A 25908-nucleotide genomic window follows, 5' to 3' on the forward strand; every position below is an offset into this window, starting at 1 on the left:
TATCAGTTTCTATTTCCTCCTAAACGTTGTGCCTTGCTGAATGCAGCCCACATCCCTTCTCTCCTGAAATACTGAACAGGCTCTACTGTCTTCCACTGCTAATACAGGCAGCAATAGCCTTGTACTTCATCATGCTTACAGTTCTCTGCCTTGCTTGGCTTCCACACATCCAGTCTCTTTTGTCTTAGTGTAGCGAGTGTTTCCATTGATTTCTCTTCATAATATTTCCCACTCTAGCGGCTTAAATTGTATCTATCTTCACAACTTCACTGAAACCTCCATGTGTGGGTGTTTTTTGTCTCTTGAGAGAACGGCTTTTGTTGACATTCAGTCATGGAAACGCTTGAGTTCTAGTCCTTCTCATTAACTACACACTGCCCTCTTCTGGGCTGTCATAGGTACTGCCTGGAGAAATGAGGACCAGTGTTATAACATTTATGAGAGTTTCTGTAAAATGTCAAATCGTCCTAGGGATAGAGCGCTACTGTATGCTTTCACATATAGGACGTCTCCAGTCATTCATAAACAGGCAGGCTCAGTACTATGGCTGAATAACATGTTTGTGACATTCAGATCATGTATTCCCTTATGCATGGACTATGAAAGAGTTGTTATATCTGGCATGTTAAGGGTGTTCTGTGCCCTGAGGCAAAAACTATTCATCTTTGATAACAAATCATTTGATTTTTTCTTTGATAACAAAGGCTTTGATTTTACACCAAGTCTCCAATGAGCCTGAATCATTCAAATATCAGTCCTATGAGACGCTGATCTAATGCGAATAGTGGCGGAACAAGAATTTGACACTGGTGCTTCTCCTGAGTACCTGCCATTTTGGATTAGACACTAAACACAAAGACAGACAACACAGTCTGAATGGAGTAATACATTTGGCCATAGTGCCCAATCAATCAAAATTCAGCAAGTGTACAGTAGTCAGTAGTCAAAGCAGAATGATCACCCTCCGATGGTACAAGCACCAGATTGTCATGAGAGAGAGAGGCTCACGTCTGCCCTGTACATTTAGTTTAATTTCTCTTCCAGCAAGTCTTATTCTAGTGTCTGTCGGCAAACAAACCCTGTCACGTTCTGACCATAGTTCTTGTGTGTTTTCCTTGTTTTAGTGTTGGTCAGGACGTGAGCTGGGTGGGCATTCTATGTTGTGTGTCTAGTTTGTCTGTTTCTGTGTTTGGCCTGATATGGTTCTCAATCAGAGGCAGGTGTTAGTCATTGTCTCTGATTGGGAACCATATTTAGGTAGCCTGTTTTGTGTTGGGTTTTGTGGGTGGTTGTCTCCTGTGTCAGTACCACACGGGACTGTTTTGGGTTTTTGATGTGTTTTGTCGTTTATTCATGTATAGTTTCGTTATCAAAGAACCATGAATTATAACCACGCTGCGTTTTGGTCCGCCTCTCTTTCACCAGAAGAAAACTGTTACATTACCACTGAGCACAGATCTCAGTTCAACGTCTAGTTTTGATTGACATTTGGTTGAGTTGTCAACTAACATAAATTTAACATGAAATCAACATATTTCACCATGTCATTGGATTTAGTTGAAAAGTTGGCTGAAGAAATAATGACATTTCCTAACATTGATGACTATTTTCTAATCAAATCAGTTTTCCACAATGATTCTACATCACATTTAATTTTTGGGATGAAATGTGGTTACATTGATTCAACCAATTTTTGCCCAGTGGGTGTGTGTTCTGAATATGGACCCAGCATATATTTACAGGCACATGGATGGAGCGCTGTCTCTATTTAACTACTTGCACTGTCCATATTTAACTATTTCTGACTTTCTGCTAATTTAATTACACCATCTGTCAATATGGTCTAGATGCACTATTTCCCAGGATTCAGAGACAGTCTTATTTTCAGCTCTCTGGGATGCAGAGAGGGAGGTTATTTATTTAAAATGGTGGGTGTGAACAGATTGGACAACCCTGTTATGTCAAGGACATTACCCCAAGCCAAAACAAGTCATGTTATTGTCTTTGGGGCTTTTTTGATGGAAAGTATATTCCTCAAATCCTGTGTTTCTCCAACATTTTCTGTAAGCTATGGTACTTCCTCCTCAAGGGACTGATTACAATATACTGTAACTAAATTAAAACTGACCGTCACGGCTGGCTGAAGGACCAAGGTGCAGCATGGTAAGCGTACAAAATCATAGAACATAGACTGCCCACCCAAATCACACCCTGACCAAACCAAAATAGAGACATAAAACGCTCTCTACGGTCAGGGCGTGACAGTACCCACCCCCAAAGGTGCGGACTCCGGACGCAAAACCTGAACCTATAGGGGAGGGTTTGGGTGGGAATTTCTCCTCCGCTGTGGCGGCTCTGGCGAGGGATGTAGACCCCGCTCCACCTCTGGCTCGGCCCACTTAGGTGGCGCTCGCCGCCGACCCAGGACTGGGGACCCTTGTAGCGTGCTCTAGGCAGGAGGGAGACTCTGGCAGCTCCGGACAGGAGGGAGAGACTCTGGCAGCTCCGGACAGGAGGGAGAGACTCTGGCAGCTCCGGACAGGAGGGAGAGACTCTGGCAGCTCCGGACAGGAGGGAGAGACTCTGGCAGCTCCGGACAGGAGGGAGAGACTCTGGCAGCTCCGGACGGGAGGGAGAGACTCTGGCAGCTCCGGACGGGAGGGAGAGACTCTGGCAGCTCCGGACGGGAGGGAGACACTCTGGCAGCTCCGGAAGGGGGGGAGACACTCTGGCAGCTCCGGAAGGGGGGGAGACACTCTGGCAGCTCCGGAAGGGGGGGAGACACTCTGGCAGCTCCGGAAGGGGGGGAGACACTCTGGCAGCTCCGGAAGGGGGGGAGACACTCTGGCAGCTCCGGAAGGGGGGGAGACACTCTGGCAGCTCCGGAAGGGGGGGAGACACTCTGGCAGCTCCGGAAGGGGGGAGACACTCTGGCAGCTCCGGAAGGGGGGAGACACTCTGGCAGCTCCGGAAGGGGGGAGACACTCTGGCAGCTCCGGAAGGGGGGGAGACACTCTGGCAGCTCCGGAAGGGGGGGAGACACTCTGGCAGCTCCGGAAGGGGGGGAGACACTCTGGCAGCTCCGGACAGGAGGGAGACACTCTGGCAGCTCCGGACAGGAGGGAGACACTCTGGCAGCTCCGGACAGGAGGGAGACACTCTGGCAGCTCCGGACAGGAGGGAGACACTCTGGCAGCTCCGGACAGGAGGGAGACACTCTGGCAGCTCCGGACAGGAGGGAGACACTCTGGCAGCTCCGGACAGGAGGGAGACACTCTGGCAGCTCCGGACAGGAGGGAGACACTCTGGCAGCTCCGGACAGGAGGGAGACACTCTGGCAGCTCCGGACAGGAGGGAGACACTCTGGCAGCTCCGGACAGGAGGGAGACACTCTGGCAGCTCCGGACAGGAGGGAGACACTCTGGCAGCTCCGGACAGGAGGGAGACACTCTGGCAGCTCCGGACAGGAGGGAGACACTCTGGCAGCTCCGGACAGGAGGGAGACACACAGGCAGCTCCGGACAGGAGGGAGACACACAGGCAGCTCCGGACAGGAGGGAGACACACAGGCAGCTCCGGACAGGAGGGAGACACACAGGAGACCTGGCTCTGGGAGCAGGCACAGGACTCATCGGGCTGGGGAGACATCCAGGAGGCCACTTCCTTGGCCGAGGCACCGGATACACTGGGCCGTAGAGGCGCACTGGTGGTCTCGAGCACAGAGCTGTCCCCACCCGTTCTGTCTGGATGCCAGCTTCCACCCGGCAAATGCGGGACGCTGGCACCGAGCACACCGGCCTGTGAATGCTCCGCTTCGACACCGTGAGCATCACCCCATAGCACGGGGCCTGACCAGTCCCATGCTCTCTACGGTAAGCACGGGGAGTTGGCTCAGGTCTGCTTCCTGACTCTGGACAACTCCGTGTGTTCCCACATACCGCTGGTTCCTTTCTCCGGCTGCCTCTGCTCTCCTAGCTGCTTCCACCTGTTCCCATGGAAGGCGATCCCTTCCCGCCAGGATCTCCTCCCATGTGTAGACTCCCTTGCCGTCCAGAACGTCCTCCCATGTCCAGGAGTCCACCTTACCATGCTGCTTGGTCCGTTGGTGGTGGGAAGTTCTGTCAAGGCTGGCTGAAGGACCAAGGTGCAGCATGGTAAGCGTACATTTTCTCTTTATTAAAAAATGCAGCCGACAAAACGAAGAACAAAAACCAAACCGTGAAGCTTTGGGCTATGTGCCCTGAACAAAAACAAAGTTAACTTCCCACAAAACAGGTGGGGGAAAAGGGTACCTAAGTATGGTTCTCAATCAGAGACAACGATAGACAGCTGCCTCTGATTGAGAACCACACCCGGCCAAACACATAGAAATAGAAAATCATAGAACATAGAACATAGACTGCCCACCCAAATCACACCTTGACCAAACCAAAATAAAGACATAAAATGCTCTCTATGGTCAGGGCGTGACACTGACAAAAACATTCATGTCAACGAACCATCAGAGGTACCGGTCAGCATCATCCCAGGGACCGATGCTTGTCCCAGAACCGGAGGTTGAGAAACACTGCTCAAATGTTTCTTGCCAAGGGACCCCCTCCCAGGCAAACCGGCGACCCACAGACCCCATCATATGTTTGCAAAAAAATATATATGTGCGTCTTGTCTTATCATCAGGTGAATGATAATGGCAAGTAGAAGTAATCAACATTTTAAAATGAATAGATTTGGCAGACAGATTCATTATTTTAACCTCCCTACAGTTCATTGGAAGAGGAAGTAGAAACTCTAGAACAGCTTCAAAGCTATTTTCCAACAATTCTACACAGCTTGACATGGAGCCGAGACAATTTTGCAGTTTTAAAGCAAATTTCCTGCAATTCTATGCATTTTGCAATGGCTAATAATGTGTTCTTCTTCTCAAACATTATAACAAAGTCAATGGGCAGGTGCTTTGAATGGCCATTCACTTTTTTTTACTGGTCATGCTCTAGATTGGTTTATAAATTACCTATCAAATCGTACACAATGTGTATTGGCGGATGGTTGTAAATCTGAGTCCATAGAGGTGTGCTCAGATGTTCCGCAAGGTTCTATTTTGGGCCCACTGTTGTTCATTTTGAATATCAACAACATTGGGAATCTTATTGAAACAGCGGATGTTCATTTTTATGCCGATGATACTGTTCAAGTGGTAGTAGTTTATCTTTAGCATTTGAAAATGCCCAAAGAGCATTTAACATCATACATCAGAATCTGTATGATTTAAAGCTGATTCTAAATTCGGGTTAAAGAAAATGCATGTATTTTCAAATGCCAGGCATGTTACAAATCATGTCATTGCTACATTGGCTGGACATACTATAGAGCAAGTTAAAGTGTACAAATATTTGGGTGTGTGGGTTGATAAGCTGAGCTTCACTGTGCATGTAGAGAACTTGATAAGGAAGCTCAAGCATAAGGCTTGTTTTTCTTTTGAGGCCAGGAAGGAGCTGGTACGTTGTACATTACTGTCGGTTTTAGATTTTAGGGATGTTATATATATGCAGGCCTCAGCCACTACCCTGAGAGCACTTGATTCTGTTTATCATGCAGACCCCAGGTTCATTACAAATCAGAAACGTCTAACACAACGTCTAATATCTACAGCGCTGTTGGCTCGTCGTCTTCGACCTCGCGCAGGCTTAAACACTGGTATCCACTGATTTATAAGGCCATATTGGGTAAAATGCCATTTTATCTCCGTTATTTTTAGTCAGGTCAGGTCAGTAAATAAATATCAATTACGGTTCCATTCTGATTTGCTTCTAACAGTACCAAAATTTAGAACAGGTCATGGTAGAAATAGTTTTAGTTACTTAGCACCGTGGTCCTGGAATTCTCTCCTGAACATTTTAAAATGTGATGATCTAGTTTCGTTGGTGGAGTTTAAACACTTGATCGATGTATATATCATAGAAGAGTGTAATTGTTTTTAGGCCCGCTGTTTTTAGTCAAGGTGTTTGTGTTTTTAATGTAATATGTAATTGTTGTACTGTATGTGTGTTTATAGTTTTGTTTAATGTTGTGTTAGTGTATGTAAGTTGTTTTGTCTGAAACGTTGTTCCCCCTGCTGCTATTGGACCAGGTCTCTCTTGGAAAATAGATGTTATCTCAATGAGGAAAACCTGCATAAATAAAGGTAAAATAAAAAATATATACATTTAAAAAAAGGGTGGCTACTTTGAAGAATCTAAAATCTAAAATAGATTTTGATTTGTGTAACACTTTTTTGATAACTACATAATTCCATATGTGTTATTTCATAGTTTTGATGTCTTCACTTTTATTCTACAATGTAGAAAATAGTAAAATAAAGAAAATAAATCATGAAAAACCCTTGAATGAGTAGGTGTGTCCAAACCTTTGACTGGTACTGTATATAGTTCAATATCTTTTCTGAATTCTTTGTATCTGGTTTTGGTCAGTTAAGCTGTATGTAAGAATGCTGTTCATTGACTATAGCTCAGCTCACAACACCATAGTACCCTCCAAGCTCATCATTAAGCGCGGGGCCCTGGGTCTGAACCCCGCCCTGTGCAATTGGGTCCTGGACTTCCTGACATGCCGCCCCCAGGTGGTGAAGGTAGGAAACAGCATCTCCTCTTCACTGATCCTCAATACTGGGGCCCCACAAGGGTGCGTTCTCAGCCCTCTCCTGTACTCCCTGTTCACCCATGACTGCTTGGTCATGCACTCCTCCAACTTAATCATCAAGTTTGCAGATGACACAACAGTAGTAGGCTTGATTACCAACAACGACGAGACAGCCTGAAGGGAAGAAGTGAGGGCTCTAGGAGTGTGGTGTCAGGAAAATAACCTCTCACTCAATGTCAACAAAACAAAGCAGATGATCGTGGACTTCCGGAAAAAGGGAGCACCCCCCATCCAGGAAACAGGGAACACCCCCCTATAGGGAACACCCCCTATCCACATCGACGAGACAGCAGTGGAGAAGGTGGAACGTTTTATGTCCCTCTGCATACATATCACTGACAAACTGAAATGGTCCACCCACACAGACAGTGTGATGAAGAAGGCACAACAGTGCCTCTTCAACCTCAGGAGGCTGAAGAACTTTGGCTTGTCACCTAAAACACTCACAAACTTTTACAAATGATCAAATGAGAGCATCCTGTCTGGCTGTATCACTGCCTGGTACAGCAACTGCACTGCCCACAACCGCAAGGCTCTCTATAGGGTGGTGCGGTCTGCACAACGCATCACCGGGGGTAAACTACCTACCCTCCAGGACACCTACAGCACTCGATGTCACAGGAAGGCCAAAAAGATCATCAAGGACAACAACCACCCGAGCCACTGCCTGTTCACCTCTCTATCATCCAGAAGGCGAGGTCAGTACAGGTGCGTCAAAGCTGGGACCAAGAGACTGAAAAACAGCTTCTCTCTCAAGGCCATCAGACTGTTAAATAGCCATCACTAGCACAGAGAGGCTGCTGCCTACATACAGACTTGAAATTATTGGCCACTTTAATAAATGGAACACTAGTCACTTTATTAATATCACTTTAATAATGTTTACATACCTTGCCTTACTCATCTCATATGTATAGTTTAAACTGTATTCTATACTATCTACTGCATCTTAGTCTATGCCGCTCAGACATTGCTCATTCATATATTTATATATTCTTAATTCCATTCCTTTACTTAGATTTGTGTGTAATAGGTATTTGTTGTGAAATTGTTAGAAATTATTTGTTAGATATTGCTGCACTGTCGGAACAGAAAGCACAAGCATCTCGCTACACCCGCAATAACATCTGCTAAACACGTGTATGTGACCAATAAAATGTGATTTATTTTATTTGATTTGGAGATATAGGGATACCTGATCTGTTGCATGATCTGCTAGTCTGTAGATATAGCGATACTAGATATGTTGGAGGATCTACTAGTGTACAGATATAGGAATACTAGAACTGTTGGATGATCTGCTAGTGTAGAGATATAGGGTTAATAGAGCTGTTTGATGAAGAGCATGCAGCCAGCCAGCCACTGTCGAAAACATGTGCAGCAGAGCCATGAGAGATCCATCGCTTGGGGCACTGTGACGTCAGTCAGCAGAGAGGGCTGATGGGAATTCGATACACAGCAACGCTGCCTAATTTATTCCACAATAAAACCGACAGAGGCTTGTTTGTCTGTTTCTGTGTGCACTGGCTGTGGAATGTACTGCAGTATATGCACACATTATTTACTGATGCTGAAAGATTCATCTGAGAAAAATGATTTGTCGTTAAAGAGATGGATATTTGTATGCACTGTATGAAGTCAAGTCCAGCCTTTATTATGAAAATGTTCCAGCAGCCTAAAAGTGTTATTAGTTAGCTGGCAGTGGAGGCTGCTGAGGGGAGGATGGCTCATAATAATGGCTGGAATGGAGTAAATGGAACGGTATCAACCACATGGAAGCCACGTGTTTGATGCCATTCCATTGGCTCCATTCCTGACATTATTATGAGCCATCCTCCCCTCAGTCTCCAATGCTAGCTAGGTATTTTGAATGTTACCGTCTCAAGCCATACTAACCAGAACTATTCTGTCATGACACAATTAGTGTCTCCTTGGCATATTTCAATCAGAGTACCACACATAAAATACAACATCAACTCCACAATGTCTTAGTCAGCTTTATGTACTCCCATTGCCAAAACCAAAGGTCCTAAACACACACACACACGAGAAAAAGCATTTGCATGTGAAATTCCTGCCTCAGTTTCTTTTCAGAGGCTATTTCATTTATTCTCCTTACTGAGGAACATTCTGCCAACCCTGTCTACCAACTTCATCTGTTCACATCACTGGCCTCATCCCTTTCAACATGCTATTCCCATCCATAACACATGTATTCTTATCCTTGTTCCCAAATGGCACCCTATTCCTATATAGTGCACAACTTTTGACCAGGGCCCCTAGGGATATGGTGCCATTTGGGATGCACTCCCTGTTAACCCACCAACATGAGTATCTGTAACGCATACGCAGGGAGTCAGGAAGCAGGTGCAGAAGGTGAGTTTAATAATAAACACGACAATAATACAAAACAGAAGCTGCATGCTGAACCTAAACCAATACTGCCTGATGAATGAAGCAACTGAGGGCTATATGAACGGAGAGTAATCAGGGTGGTGATGAAGTCCAGGTGTGCTTAACGATGGGGAGCAGGTGTGCACAATGATGGTTGCCAGGTGAACACAGTGTGGGTTGCCAGGACAGGTGGTTAGTAGACCCTAAATACATGCTTCTTTCCAAAGGACAACTTGCAAGTACATTGAGGAGCTCTTTTTTTGCTGTGGAGTGCTTAGTTTTCCACTTTCATCCTCCTCAAAGGGAATAACAACACTCCGGGGAGCCAGCATACATGACAACCTCCACTCAATCCCTACGTTTCTTCTCCGAAAAAACTAAATGTTTCTTGCAGTGTTCCCATCACTGTCTCTGGTCATGGTGGGATCAAGATAGTTTCCGGCCACATGCTCACAGACACAGCACAGCCCAGAGCATTGACCGGGTCCTTTCAACATGCCACAGAACATTACGCAAGACTGCGCAGAAACACCCTCCTTTTCCATGAGTTGAAGTGTGGTTGGTTGAGCAATGTGCCATGCCTTCTCTGACCACCTCTGTCACATTGAACTGGGTCACACAGACAAACAGGTTATGGCATATGTGGTTTCCCCCTCAGAGAATACATCACAACAGATTGGCACGTCAAAACTGAAGAACTCATTTCAAATCACACTTTTTTTTAATGATCCTGACCTGTCTGTCTGGGTGTGTGTTTGTATAGTTATCTAATACCGTTTTCACACTACTGCGTCAAACCAAGCTGAGCTGTACTGGGTTGTCCTGGTTACACATCCACCATAGTTGCATAAATTGGTTATTCACTGGGTTGGGGAGTAAGTGATTACATGTAATCTGATTACAAAAACAACTACAACTAATCCGTTACCAGCTAAAATATTGTAATCAGATTACAGATACTTACAAAAAAATTACATTACTAGTTGGATTATATTTAAATTCAGAAAGGATGTTTGCAAAAAAAGACATGACAACTTTCTGTTTACTCAATGACATTCAATTCAGCATTGAAAATAGGCACAATATTAAAAATATTGTAATCAGATTACAGATACTTAAAAATATATATATATTACTAATTGGATTATATTTAAATTCAGAAAGGATGTTTGCAAAAAAAGACATGACAAATTTCCGTTTTCTCAATGACATTCAATTCAACATTGAAAACAGGCACCATTTTAAGTTTGTTCCACCTGAGCGAAGTCAAAGACCACTATGATGACAAACCAAATGCGTTTGATGGATCATTTTCATCTTCTTCTAATGTCTCTTAAGGGGAAAGTAATCCAAAAGTAATCAGATTACGTTACTGTGTTTGGGTAATCTAAAAGTTACATTACTGATCATTTTGGACAGGCACTGTAACTAGTAACTGTAAAGGCTTATATTTAGAAAGTAACCTACCCAACCCTGGTTGTTGATGCCGGTTTAGCTGTTGGCCCCTTCTCACAACAGTCTGACAGTGTCCACAGTGCAGCATCAGTGTTCAGCTCACGATGCACTGGTCCAATTAGCCCCCAGGGGCTCTCTCCGAGCAGCTCCAGGGGGTGTCTGGCCTGGATGACCGGCACAGGGGGATGACAGAAAATCCCCCTCAACCAGCAGACGCAAATCACCAGGGGCATTACCCAGTTACATGTATGGGGCAAACCGTTAGTGTTCATCCGAGGGGTACGAGAAACAAGCTTGCTTCAACAATTTCTTCTATCTGCCCGACTACCTTTCTCCCTGGACCTTGGTTTCTCCCCCCTTTCCTGGAGATATAAAATTCCTCAGGAAAATATGGAAGTTTGTTCGCAAACACAAGTAGTACATCCCTGAACTTCGTTGGAATCAATATTTCTCTGCCTTTCGAAACATGGAGGTGTTTCTCTGCCTTCTGAAACATGGAGGTGTTTCTCTGCCTTTTGAAACATGGAGGTGATTCTCTGCCTTTTGAAACATGGAGGTGTTTCTCTGCCTTCTGAAACATGGAGGTGTTTATCTGCCTTCTGAAACATGGAGGTGTTTCTCTGCCTTCTGAAACATGGAGGTGTTTATCTGCCTTTTGAAACATGGAGGTGTTTATCTGCCTTTTGAAACATGGAGGTGATTCTCTGCCTTTTGAAACATGGAGGTGATTCTCTGCCTTCTAAAACATGGAGGTGATTCTCTGCCTTTTGAAACATGGAGGTGTTTCTCTGCCTTCTGAAACTTGGAGGTGTTTCTCTGCCTTCTGAAATATGGATGTGTTTCTCTGCCTTTTGAAACATGGAGGTGTTTATCTGCCTTCTGAAACTTGGAGGTGTTTCTCTGCCTTCTGAAACATGGAGGTGTTTCTCTGCCTTCTGAAACATGGAGGTGTGTATCTGCCTTTTGAAACATGGAGGTGTTTATCTGCCTTTTGAAACTTGGAGGTGATTCTCTGCCTTTTGAAACATGGAGGTGTTTATCTGCCTTCTGAAACATGGAGGTGTTTCTCTGCCTTCTGAAACATGGAGGTGTTTCTCTGCCTTTTGAAACATGGAGGTGTTTATCTGCCTTCTGAAACTTGGAGGTGTTTCTCTGCCTTTTGAAACATGGAGGTGTTTATCTGCCTTCTGAAACTTGGAGGTGTTTCTCTGCCTTCTGAAACATGGAGGTGTTTATCTGCCTTCTGAAACTTGGAGGTGTTTCTCTGCCTTTTGAAACATGGAGGTGATTCTCTGCCTTCTGAAACATGGAGGTGATTCTCTGCCTTTTGTATACAGTCAGGAGAATTTGAGCTATTGGTAAAAAAAAAGAGTAGAAAGTTCTAATGAGCCATGCCCTTCTCTGGTGTTAGTGTAGACCGGCTGTCTCTCACTATAAGCTGTGGACAGAATACTAATGTATGACTAATGGGGTGTCTGTCTCTCGCGCTCTCCCTCTCCAACCCGCCTCCTCTCTATTTCTCAATCTTTCTTCCTGCCTCTACATTGTTCTCCTCTCTCCCTCTCTCTCCATCTTTCTTCCTCCCTCTCCATCGTTCTCCTCTCTCCTCTCTCTCTCTCCTTCTTTCTCTCTTCCTCTCTCTCCTTTCTCTCTCCTTTATCTCTCTTCCTCTCCCTCTCTCTCTCCATCTTTCTTCCTGCCTCTACATTGTTCTCCTCTCTCTCCTTCTTTCTCTCTCTCTCCACAACAAACACAGTATGTGTGAGCCATAATCCACCACATTGAAGACGCAACTTCAAGCACATTAAAGATTGTTTCCTTAGTGAGGGATTTGCAAAGGGATTTCTGAGCCACACAAGTCAGTCTGGGGGAATTTAGTGGGAGGTTTAATGAGGACAGGGATAAAAAGCGTTATTGAACGTCCCCCTGAGGCGCTGCTGAAGGCAACCCTCCTCATAGTTGTTGTGATCCTGAAGCTCTGATCACCTATTGGTGGGTACAAGCACCGCTTTGGTCTTAGCTCCATAGAGTGGGCTTACCTAATCCCCCCCCCCCCCTAGCCGTTCTATGTAGTAAAGTTATCAAATCATTCTCTCACTCCTGAACGCAGCCCTCAAAGAAATAAAAACATCCCAAAACGCTATCAGCTTGTGAACGTCTCCACAGAGTCCGATTAAAACCTGGTGAGATTTAAATGGAGTAGGATTAAGCTCCATATTTAACGCACAAAGTCTGATTACATTTGACTTTAACAAGGACTTTGAAATATAGCTTTTTGCAACATCTCCAATTCAGGCAACTTTAAAAACAGCCGTCATCCATAACTGATGCAGACAAAAAAGAAAAACAAGTGCAGAACTAGGCAAAGATAAGAGGATGTCTGGCATTGATTGCAGGCTTGATCATGGACATGCAACGTATGCTATTGTTTTTAACAAGAATTGATCAAGTCAGAGACAAATACAAACAGATTATTGATAAATGGATTGGATCTAATGTCATTTGTGATGATGGTCTGTTGGCAACATCCTTACATTCATCATAATCATTCATCAATCAGCTTCAAAATCATCTCCGCATCACAGTATATCGAATATAGGCTGTCTAACTTAATTCCATCAGAACTTTCCATTTGAGCCGTGCAATGCCTTGTCATTAGGCTATTATCCCCATTCCACTGCATCTCTCATTTGCATTAGCCATCCTATTAGCAGTGAGGATGGAATAAGAAAACAAAGTGGTGGAATGCTGCAGGATACTGCTCGCGCTCAGTTAATCTTTCCATTCACCTTGAGTGGACTGGCCACAGCAGTGGAAATGGCTCTCAGTTTTGTCTGTCTGTACAGCCGTACAGCCTACCTGTCAAGGGCAGACAGACTGACAGTCCCCTAAAGACGGTCTATGGTTCATCAAATCAATATGGGGAGTATTCTTGGTCGGTGTCTTGATCATTTTCTGTATTTCCTTTTTAGCCCTGCACTGTTTACGCCTGACGACAGTCTCCATTCTGATTAACAGTGACCATAATATTGAATCAAATCCTCTACGGTGGATCGAAGTAACTCAGCCACAGTGCAACTAAAAGGTCAGGTAAATACAATGAGATTAGCATTGATTGCCTTCATAGATTTTAACATTTAGATTTTTGCATTGGAGGTGGCACATAGACTGTATGTCATGTTATTGTGCCCTAAATTAGTGTTAAATGTTATATAGGCACCTCTATTGCCAGGAAAGGTTGCTGAAAGGGATATGGATAGTTGCATTTTCCCAATACGCATAAAAGGACACATTTAATGTTGTTTGTAATGGATTGTTGCATTTATATAGTGCATTTAAATGCATCAGTAAGCATGTTCAGTACTTGGTGAGTTTCCCTAATACCATATGGAGAAAAGGTTACGACTGGCCCTCCAGCACCACCTCCAACAACAGCAACCACACTTTCCTATGTGGTCTCCCATCCAGGGATTAACCCAGCCCTACCCTGCTTAGCTTATGTAAACCAGTCGATTTTAACAATGCAATGTACTGTAAGGATGGATTGTCACTATGTAGAATGTGCTTCATGATTGATGAATGGCTCTGAATCTCACTTCTACACACCACATACAAGAATCCATACCGCCACATGACACAGACATGAAAGCATAGATCCCTACATCTCTTCTTCTCGGTCAATTATTCCACTGACTTGCCCCCTTTCTTTCTTTTTCTTACTCTCACTCTCTCTCTCTCTCTCTCTCCCTCTCTCTCTCTCTCTCTCTCTCTCTCTCTCTCTCTCTCTCTCTCTCTCTCTCCCTCTCTCTCTCTCTCTCTCTCTCTCTCTCTCTCTCTCTCCTATTTTGCTCTTCCCCTCTCTTTCACTCTCTTATCTCTCACTCTCTCTTCCCCTCCTCTCTCATCTCTTCTTCTCGGTCAATTATTCCACTGACTTGCCCCCTTTCTTTCTTTTTCTTACTCTCACTCTCTCTCTCTCTCTCTCTCCCTCTCTCTCTCTCTCTCTCTCTCTCTCTCTCTATCTCCTCTCTCACTCCCTCTCTTTCCTCTCTCTCACTTGCTCTCTCTCTCTCTTTCATCTCTCTCTCTGTCCTCTCCCTCCCTCTCCATCCCTATCTCTCTCTCCATCTCCCTATCTTCTCCCTCCTGTGTTCTCTCAGTTCATTAGACAAACACAAACAGGCTGGTCCCCCATGGTGTGGTAACTGCAGCCTGTACACACAAACACAGAAAGTTTCTTGCTCTCTCTCTTTCCGCTCTCTCTCGCTTTCTCGCGCTCTCTTGCGCTCTCTTGCTCTCTCTCTCTTGCTCTCTCTCCCTCTCTTGCTCTCTCTCTCTATCTTGCTCTCTCTCTCTCTTTGCCCTCTCTTACTCTTGCTCTCTCTCTATCTTGCTCTCTTTCATCTCTCTCTCTTGCTCTCTCTCTCTTTTCTCTCTCGCTCCTGCTCTCTCTCTCTTTCCTCTCTCTCTTTCATCTCTCTCTCTTGCTCTCTCTCTTTCCTCTCTCTCTTTCATCTCTCTCTCCTGCTCTCTCTCTATCTTGCTCTCTTTCATCTCTCTCTCCTGCTCTCTCTCTTTCCTCTCTCTCTTGCTCTCTCTCTGTCCTGCTCTTTCTCTCTTTCCTCTCTCTCTCTCTTTCCTCTCTCTGTCCTGCTCTCTCTTTCCTCTCTCTCTCTCTCTCTCTTGCTCTCTCTTTCCTCTCTCTCTCTGTCCTCTCCCTCCCTCTCATCCACATCCCTCTCTCCATCTCCCTATCTTCTCCCTCCTGTGTTCTCTCAGTTCATTAGACAAACACAAACAGGCTGGTCCTCCATGGTGTGGTAACTGCAGCCAGTACACACAAACACAGAAAGGGAGAAATGCTCATCCTATACACACTCAGACACCAGACTCCAAACTTCTATCAAAACAGACACTGGACTCCAAACTTCTATCAAAACAGACACTGGACTCCAAACTTCTTTCAGACACTGGACTCCAAACTTCTATCAAAACAGACACTGGACTCCAAACGTCTATCAAACAGACACTGGACTCCAAACTTCTATCAAAACAGACACTGGACTCCAAACTTCTATCAAACAGACACTGGACTCCAAACGTCTATCAAACAGACACTGGACTCCAAACTTCTATCAAACAGACACTGGACTCCAAACGTCTATCAAACAGACACTGGACTCCAAACTTCTATCAAAACAGACACTGGACTCCAAACTTCTATCAAACAGACACTGGACTCCAAACTTCTCTCATGGCACCAGTCACAGTCAACAGGACTGTAGGGAGGCTTTATTTGCATTCTATTCCACAGTCACAAATATCTGATTCAACTTGACTGATTACATACGCATGCATGGGAATGCACGCATGTGCAGGCACACACACACACACACACACACACACACACACAAACCCTGTCAGGTCACATATTGAGTTTTCCTTTCTTGTGTAATTGTTATTTACAGACAGACATCAACCCCCTGACCTATGACCTCACCAGCAGTGTGGGCCACTTAGAGGCCAAGGGATGGTGCCAGGAGTATGATGGCCAAGCTGTGACTGTGGGAGACTAATGAACTAATTGATCAGGGTGGAAGGCCTCTGGCCGTCATTGTTCCTCAGAGGATCATACAGCCAATGAGGCCGATACAAGGGCCAAACCACAGGCGCTCCACAGGACGTCACAGTCAGATCTTTATATTACCACAGGCAAACTAGCTATCCACAATATAGGTTCTCTCCAGAAAGTTCATATTCATTCAATTCCTAAGAATATATTATTTGGCCATGAGTGGAAAGGTGGTCTGAATCTGAAGTTTGATGTACATGGTTATGTGATTCGAAGTCTGTCCCATCAAACACACAGTAAGACAAAAACACAGACAGACACACGAACAGATGGACACAGACATGATGCACCCATCAGATTCCTCCCTGCAAAGAGACTCTGTCAAGCAATGGGCCAATGGCAGATTTAAAAACTGTGAAATTCATTCTCTCATAGCTGGATTTAAGGATTTTCAGTAAGCCAGAAGTGATTGCGGTTTTGTTGTAATGAAATAGCCGTCTAATTGATGTCTCAATTAGAATATGTGCATTTCCTCAATTGAACATTTAACCATTTAAACGACACAGCCCCTCAGCTTAGACTAAATCCCATGCCATGATTACCTATGGACATTCTGAGAAGATTTGATGAAATAGAGAGCCAGTCATTTCTTAGTATCATAGTATCTTAGTAGCCTCTTCTAGCTCTGTGATAGTGGATACTGTTGAACCTTATCTCTCTTATTGCAGGGTCCCAGCTGACGGCTCTAGTCTAGCTACAGTACCAAACAGCATACAGCTCATGCACTTCCGAGCTCAGCCTGGTCCCAGAACTGTTGTGCTGTACTGCCAACTTATGAGGTTGTCGTTGGCATGACGACAGCCAGAGAGGGCTATTCGGTGAAAACAGGGGAAGGGGCTTCTCAGGGCCTAGACTGGGGTCCGTCTCTGGTTTGGGTCTGGCAGCCCTCTCCCTCCCTCCCCAGACCCCATCTCTGTTCAGCCTACATGTGATGTGAGGGGTCAATGTGTACACCACATGAATGAACCAGCCACTCAATGTGGGGATCTTTGTGCATGTTCTTATCCCTGCCACCCTCCCTCTCTCTCTCAGCCACTTACTCCCCATAGACCGGACCTGGCTCCTTTGAGAGTGCTTCCCTTCCTCACTGTGAAGCAGCCTTCTTAGGCATCTCACAGACCATTCTATACCTTATTGCTCCAGGTCTTCCATGGAGAGCGGTCACGTGGAATGGGTGAAATACATGGGTGAAATGCATTGGCTTTGTGTTCCATGCTGAATACCATCTCTCAGTGTCGCACATAGAAAGTGTTTGAAATGTAAGGGACAACATAACATTGAGGGAAAGCAGGATCCGTAAAATGTGCCTTGCCTTATCTTCCTCAAATGGCAGCCCTTTCATAAACGCCAGTGCACATTGACAAATGGGACTTGTTATGTGAGAGTTAGCTCACCCTCCTGGCTTCCATCCTGGCAGCTCAGCTCCACCTCGGGTCTCTCAATGAGCTTGACTTCCCACTGACCAAAGCTGGTTTCTCAAGCTCATCTCTCCACCTATTGCCTCATGTTTAATCTCCCAGCTCTTTCATTAGGAACACACCATGTGTTACTTCTAAAGCAATGAAGTGGCCAAAGCTCTTTTTAAATCTAGATCGAGACCGGGGCTCTTTTGTACACAGTAGGAATGCCAGAGATGTTGGTCGAAGTTGGGCTTCCTATACCAGGGGTGAACATAACTATGGCAACACAGGCGCAAGGTCTGCTCAACCATAGGAGTGCTACAATACCGATGCCCTCGGTTTCTCATTCCAGTCAGGCCTGACCCAAATTACAATATCCTGGGAAAAACACTGTCCCCAACAACACAGATGCGCACGCACATGCACGGCCACGCAAAAAAAAACGCTCTGTCAAACAGACTCACATACACTGCAAGCATAGGTCTTTAGAGGAGGACACCAAACGAAGCCAATAAAATGATATCCTTGGAGAATGAAGGGTTATGTTCTGGTGGGCGTGCACCTCTGTAGAATTGTGAAACTTGACTGATGGAGTGATTCAAGCAGTTGTGCTACAATATGAAGAAAAACTAAATATCGTTTTAGACTAGAGGAAACATAGATGTTCTTAGAAGTCTTGAAGTTTACAACGAGTCCTACAGCATACTAAGTATTTGGATAAATGCTCATTTTTGAGTTAATCCCTTACTGTAATGCAAACACTAAATATTACAGGGAGATGGTAAACACAAAGCCCTGCAGCTCTCTCTACTATTGTTATTTCCTCATGAGCTTGTTTTGAGCTTCTTGTTCTTTACTGTTTTATTTGTCTCACATACGAAGCCTGAAAGGGAAATATATCCCGTTTAAATTATAAATCCTTTGTAATTGACAAAACAAGAGCTTTTATGTTCATATACCTGAGCCTCTGAGCCTTCCACCTTCAGAACTGAATAAACCATAGAAAACACATGGACAATCAAGATGGTTTACAGCAAAAAGGGATACAAAAACAACACCCATAACTTGTGGTGATTAGTATCTGCAACCATAAATTATAATAGAGATATCCAAGGAAAAAAACTTCACAAAAAGGCTCTCGAGCTATACTTTGGTTTGTCGCAGTATTTAGTGTATTATTAGCCTGGGACGTGGCACGACATCCAAAACAAAGCAAGCCAGAGAGCACTTACTACACAGAGAGTTAATAATGATGCTGCCAACTCAAAGACACCAGTTCCACTATCCCACAACACAAACATTCCCCCTACGCTCCTTCCGCCATCACTAATTGTCCATATCTGTCTAGGCTACAGTTGGACTCATCTGATTGAGTCTCGGCCCATTCATACTCCACAGCCTCCCAGCATTGCTAGTCCCTGCCTGCCTCTCACAGTTCTGAAATCTCCCTCCTCATCTCAGCTCCAATAGCTTCACACGCCACATCTCTCCTGGTCACCTAACTACCACCACACATCCAAGTGTGCACCTTGCTCCGGTTAGAAGTACTTACTTTGAACTGGAGGTCTGGTGGTTGTTCCAACGCTTTGCAATAGTTTGTGAACTCTCCTCTCATCTGCTCCTCACCCCTGCTGTCAGTCACTCTCTAATTCTCTCTCTCTACCACCCTCTCTTTCTTTCACTTACTCTCTCACTCTTGTCTCTCCACAAAGCTGTTTTTTCTCTCTCTCTCTCTCTCTCTCTCTCGCTCTCTCTCTCTCTCTCTCTCTCTCTCTCTCTCTCTCTCTCTCTCCCCCCTCTCTCTCTCCCTCTCTCTCTCCCTCTCTCTCTCCCTCTCTCTCTCCCTCTCATTTCTGTTGCTGAGAGAGGAGGGCGTTCTTAAAAGCTTGGTTTCCTGACTCGTGATCAGGATCTCATTGCCACAAGGTCACTCCAGGGACGGCCCGCTTGGCAGGGGAGCAGCACTCAGAGAGAGAGAGAGAGAAGAGAGAAAGGGGGGGTAGAGAGGGAGGCAGGAGGGAGGAGAGGGAGCACTTAGAGCCAGAACTGGAGCTATGGAGTCACACTGGGGACAGAGATAGAGCGAGAGAGAGAGAGAGAGAGAGAGAGAGAGAGAGAGAGGTTGGGTTGAGTTGGGTTGAGTTGGGTTGGGTTGGGGTGGGGTGGGGTGGGGTTAGCTACAGATGGGCTCTGACAGGATAGCCCCAGTCATCTAATATACAGTAGTTATATAAACAACATAAAGAACAACATGGACAACAGCATGGAGAACAGTACCAATACAGGAAAAAAATACATTTCAATATATTTAACGTCACATAAAATGTATTTCAAATTTCAAAGACATCAAAACTATGAAATAACACATTTGGAATCATGTAGTAACCAAAAAAGTGTTCAACAAATCAAAATATATTTTATATTTGAGATTATTCAAATAGCCACCCTTTGCCTTGATGACACAGCTTTGCACACTCTCTCAACCAGCTTCATGAGGCAGTCACCTGGAATGAATTTCAATTAACAGGTGTGCCTTCTTAAAAGTTAATTTGTGGAATTTCTTTCCTTCTTAATGCATTTGAGCCAATCAGTTGTGTTGTGACAATGTAGGGGTGGTATCTTTTGATCGGTTGTGTACATGTACATACATTTGCATCTTTGCTCAAATGCATGTAATGACTGACAATATTCCAGAAATGAATGACAGTGACACCTAGTCTACAGGGTGGTCAAAGTGGTTCCTATGTCAGCTTCTTAAATTACTGATTACGTATTGATCAATGGTGATAATTATTTTTGGTCCACTAAGCCCAACATTGTTATGGTAAGTAATGTACTGTAATGTAATGTTTGATTTCACCTAAATTTAACATTCTGTCATAAAGAGCACGTTCAACTTTATAAAATGTTCCCATCTCAAAAGAAAAAATGTATTACTGTAGTAAGAGCCTCTCTTCAGCTCAATTAAATAATGACAAAAAAGCGAAGCTATTTTTATATTTTTTTGTATTTGAGTTATCGGTTTAAATAAAAACGATTCTTCGTACAACTCTCCACAATATGTCAAAATGTTGGTGTAAGTCTTGTGCTTCCAATGAGTGGTATTATATGGATATACAGTGGATTGTTAGCTGGGTTATGGTGTGTTTGTATCCAAGTGGGGAGTGGGAATTTACCACATTTGGGGAAAATCCACTTGAACGGCCCTCAAACTGGTAATTACTAGTTAAATCAGCCACGAATCCCTTTGTGACAGGGGGAAAGGAAGCTTGTTGACTGCAGCAGGGAGAGGCAATTGAATGCCCCCCCCCGCCCAATAAAAAATAAATAAAAATATTTTTTATACATTTCTATCCTGTCTATCTATGGGTAACAGGATTGATTTGTTATGTTCAACTCACTCAGTTTTTTTTTACCAGAAAGCACCAGAAAATGGCCAAAAAGAGTAGAACCAGCTCACCTGCTTTTACACTATGATTTGACCCATATCTTTTAAAACCTCTTACTTCTACCCCCTCCTTTTTCGAACATTCTGTTAAAAATCGCGCAACTTTTCAGCGTCCTGCTACTCATGCCAGGAATATAGTATATGCATATGATTAGTATGTGTGGATAGAAAACACTCTGAAGTTTCTAAAACTGGTTAAATCATGGCTGTGACTATAACAGATCGTGTGTTTCATTGAAAAACGCAAGAAAAACTGCTCTCTGAAAGCTAAAAATAATTTCCATAAGTCACTTCCATGGGTTGTTAAAAGAGGACAAAATTTAATATCGACCTGCATGCAATTCATACAAATTCCACACGATGTCGCCATTGTCGTCATTTTCAATTGAATTTATTGTTGGAAAATCCATCTATCTGGCTTCCGTTTCTTCCAGTCTCCACCCGGATGTTGTTAATGTGGACATTGGCAGCCATTGATTTGCAAACGAGGAGCTATTGAATATACATCGCCCTGTAATCATTTTGATAGATTATAAACGTTTACTAATACCTAAAGTTGGATTACAAAAGGATTTCGAAGTGTTTTGTGAAAGTTTATCGTCGACTTTTTTAATTTTAAAAAATTACGCAGCGTTTAAAAACGATGTTTTTTTCTGAATGACACAGCTTCCATAGAAAGCTATTTTGGGTATATATGGACCGATTTAAACAAAAAAAAAGACCCAAATAGTGATGTTTATGGGGCATATAGGAGTGCCAAGAAAGAAGCTCGTCAAAGGTAATGAATGTTTTATATTTTATTTCTGCGTTTTGTGCTGCGTCGGATAAGCAGAGTCTTTGTTTACGTCGCATTCAGGCATTTTCAGGTGGTGCATGCTATCAGATAATACCTTCTCATGCTTTCGCCGAAAAGCATTTTAAAAATCTGACTTGTTGGCTAGGTTCACAACGAGTGTAGCTTTAATTCAATACCCTGCTTGTGAATTTTGATCAAGGTTTGAGTTTTAACGAGTACATTTAGCATTTAGCGTAGCGCATTTGCATTTCCAGGTGCCTACTTGAGACATATGCGTCTCAAGTAGAGTCAAGAAGTTAAAAAGAAATAGTTTCTTAAAACAATTCAGTTCATGTAACAGTGTTGACCTTAAAATGAGGGACAGGTGTAAATGAATCACTAATCACTTGAAATAAATACAAATCTTCAGAAATAACTTTTTGTCAAAGCAACGAAATAACTACGGCTTTACAATGATGGTGAAAACTATTTTGTATTTTGTGGGGTTCGTGGGCTAAAATCTTCCTAGAAGTCTTAGAGGGTCCACGGAGAGACATGTCAAAATTCAGAATTTTGTCACTTTAGCCTTTATTGAAAATCATTGAAATATTTCCCGATGTATTTAACATATATTGTGATATAGACTTTACATACATACATATACACATATATATATATATATATATATACATTTTAAATACATTCCATAATATATTTTGGAATGCATTTCAACTGTGTTAAATAAAATACAAATTATAAATTATTTGGCCAATTTTTTATATTTAATGTATGCTTAAAAGGTATATAAAAATATATTTTAGATGTATTTTTATTTCGATATGAGTATAGTCAAAATACTATTGAGTAATAGGAGTTTGGATCAGTTAGACTTTAACTGGTATCATTCTCAATCAACAGCACTGTACTTCTGTCGACTACAACTGCGTTCGACAAAGTAACTTTCTGAAAACTCTCCCTCTTCTCAACTAATTTCAGTTCTAATTTGCTTTGGGATCCTCTTAATGGTGGCACTTTAACAAGTTGTAGGAGGATAATCACGTCCGCTGCAGAGCAGATGGCTGCAGATGACCTTATAGGAAGCGTCGCCCCCTGTTGCAGCTGGTTCCGACCGGTTTCGACAGATTACAGCACACTGAATCAATAACGTGTCATTAACGCTGGATATTCCACAGCCCATGCACAATACTGACGTCAGACTAACACTGCCTATACAGACAGGCATGCGGGCACAAATACACACACACACACACACACACACACACATTGAGCACACACACAAGAGCCTTGTGTTTCATAACAGGAGCTTGAGCCTAGACATACTATTAGACAGGCCTTTGATGCTGGTTTCGAAGTATTTATCAGAATGTTTGTTGAATGTCTGTTTTATCAATCCACATTCTCATTTGAAATCAAATATCTGCTTGAAAAGATCTAATCTCTTTATGGAATGTATTTAGATTGCTGGAAAGTGCCTTTCTCTACCGCATTAGACAAAGGGAAAGGACTGAGTATTGTCCAATCTATAGAGGAGGACCCACCCTGTGTTGCTGGTAGAGGAAGAGGAAGCTATGCACTGCATTATATGCTTAAAATACCAATTTGAAGCATCAGCTCACATGCAGCCTCTTCTATCGGTGTCACACTATAGTTAAAGTAACTCATTAATTTGAGACATTCATCAGGAGAACATCATCAGTGGTCATTCGCCAGTATGAGTCATGGTCCCAGGTGGTGATATGCCACTCCACCATCCCCTTCCTTCCTTCTCATATTCTTCTCATCAATAATGAACTCACTCCATTTGCTCCCCTCCCCTAAGTGTGTTATATGTCCCATTATGTCCCTCTTGAGCTCTTTTAATGGTGCCATTTTCATCAACTTATTGAATGAGAAATGAGACGCGATGAATTCGAGACGCGGTGAAAAAGGTCTCGGTCAACACCAGCCGTTTTATTCTATTCATTCAACCCAGAACAACTGTGGATTCACCATTATCTCAGGGCACCAATCTCAAAAACACAATTCACAAGCAGAGGACGTTGAAAATTGCTCTCTCCGGCAGGTCCAGTTCCTACCTCATTGTTTTTCATCAGTTTAAACTGGTTGTTGGCCCTATGAACCTGGCAGAGTATAAGGGCTTTTTGTACCATTAAGTTAGCCCCATCCCATCCCTGTGTAACGACTTCCGCCGAAGTTGGCTCCCCTGCCTGTTCGGGCGGTGCTCGGCGGTCGTCGTCACCGGCTTACTAGCAGCCACTGATCCCTTTTTCGTTTTCTGTTTGTTTTGTCTTATTAGTTGCACCTGTGTCTATTTGTGATGGGTTTCCTTATTTAAAGCTAGTATACCCACCCTTGTTTTGTGCGGGATTATTCTTGTGTTACGTGTGTGTGGTATTAGGTGTGTTCGTGCTTTGGACCTGGTACCCTGTGTTTTTGGTAGGTCCATATTTTTCCGCACCCTGTGTTGTGGGCATTACTTTTGGTGCCGTATTAAAGTGCACTTTTTCCTGTGGAACTCTCTGCTCTCTGCGCCTGATTCTTCCTCACACACCTAGTCCGCGTGACACCCTGTTTCGACCATTAGGTTAGCCCCATCCCACCACATCCCTGTTTCGACCATTAGGTTAGCCCCATCCCTGTTTCGACCATTAGGTTAGCCCCATCCCACCCCATCCCTGTTTCGACCATTAGGTTAGCCCCATCCCACCCCATCCCTGTTTCTACCCTTAGGTTAGCCCCATCCCACCCCATCCCTGTTTCTACCATTAGGTTAGCCCCATCCCACCCCATCCCTGTTCCTACCATTAGGTTAGCCCCATCCCACCCCATCCCTGTTTCGACCATTAGGTTAGCCCCATCCCATCCCTGTTTCTATCATTAGGTTAGCTCCATCCCACCACATCCCTGTTTCTACCATTAGGTTAGCCCCATCCCACCCCATCCCTGTTTCTACCATTAGGTTAGCCCCATCCCACCCCATCCCTGTTTCTACCATTAGGTTAGCCCCATCCCACCACATCCCTGTTTCTACCATTAGGTTAGCCCCATCCCACCCCATCCCTGTTTCTACCATTAGGTTAGCCCCATCCCATCCCTGTTTCTACCATTAGGTTAGCCCCATCCCACCCCATCCCTGTTTCTACCATTAGGTTAGCCCCATCCCACCACATCCCTGTTTCTATCATTGGGTTAGCTCCATCCCACCCCATCCCTGTTTCTACCATTGGGTTAGCTCCATCCCACCACATCCCTGTTTCTATCATTGGGTTAGCTCCATCCCACCCCATCCCTGTTTCTACCATTAGGTTAGCCCCATCCAATCCCACCACATCCCTGTTTCTATCATTAGGTTAGCTCCATCCCACCCCATCCCTGTTTCTACCATTGGGTTAGCTCCATCCCACCACATCCCTGTTTCTATCATTGGGTTAGCTCCATCCCACCCCATCCCTGTTTCTACCATTAGGTTAGCCCCATCCCATCCCACCACATCCCTGTTTCTACCATTAGGTTAGCCCCATCCCACCACATCCCTGTTTCTATCATTAGGTTAGCTCCATCCCACCCCATCCCTGTTTCTACCATTAGGTTAGCCCCATCCCATCCCACCACATCCCTGTTTCTATCATTAGGTTAGCTCCATCCCACCACATCCCTGTTTCGACCATTGGGTTAGCCCCATCCCACCCCATCCCTGTTTCTACCATTGGGTTAGCCCCATCCCACCCCATCCCTGTATCTACCATTGGGTTAGCCCCATCCCACCCCATCCCTGTTTCTACCATTAGGTTAGCCCCATCCCACCCCATCCCTGTTTCTGCCATTGGGTTAGCCCCATCCCACCCCATCCCTGTTTCTACCATTGGGTTAGCCCCATCCCACCCCATCCCTGTTTCTACCATTAGGTTAGCCCCATCCCATCCCTGTTTCTACCATTGGGTTAGCCCCATCCCATCCCTGTTTCTACTATTAGGTTAGCCCCATCCCATCCCTGTTTCTACCATTAGGTTAGCCCCATCCCATCCCTGTTTCTACCATTAGGTTAGCCCCATCCCACCCCATCCCTGTTTCTACCATTAGGTTAGCC

The 25908-nt window shown here is 44.3% G+C and overlaps 1 protein-coding gene across 1 annotated transcript in view; it reads right to left on the minus strand.

Annotated features, from left to right (window-relative positions):
• LOC139393123 (pleiotrophin-A-like) overlaps window positions 1–19432 on the minus strand; it is a 46091-nt gene extending 26659 nt beyond the window's left edge. The window contains exon 1 of the mRNA XM_071141488.1: window positions 19130–19432. The gene's annotated coding sequence lies outside the window, so the exon portion shown is untranslated. The remainder of the gene's footprint in view (window positions 1–19129) is intronic.
• Between the last annotated feature and the right edge of the window lie 6476 nt (window positions 19433–25908).

The sequence above is a fragment of the Oncorhynchus clarkii genome, chromosome 33, assembly GCF_045791955.1.
Source record: "Oncorhynchus clarkii lewisi isolate Uvic-CL-2024 chromosome 33, UVic_Ocla_1.0, whole genome shotgun sequence".
NCBI lineage: Eukaryota > Metazoa > Chordata > Actinopteri > Salmoniformes > Salmonidae > Oncorhynchus > Oncorhynchus clarkii.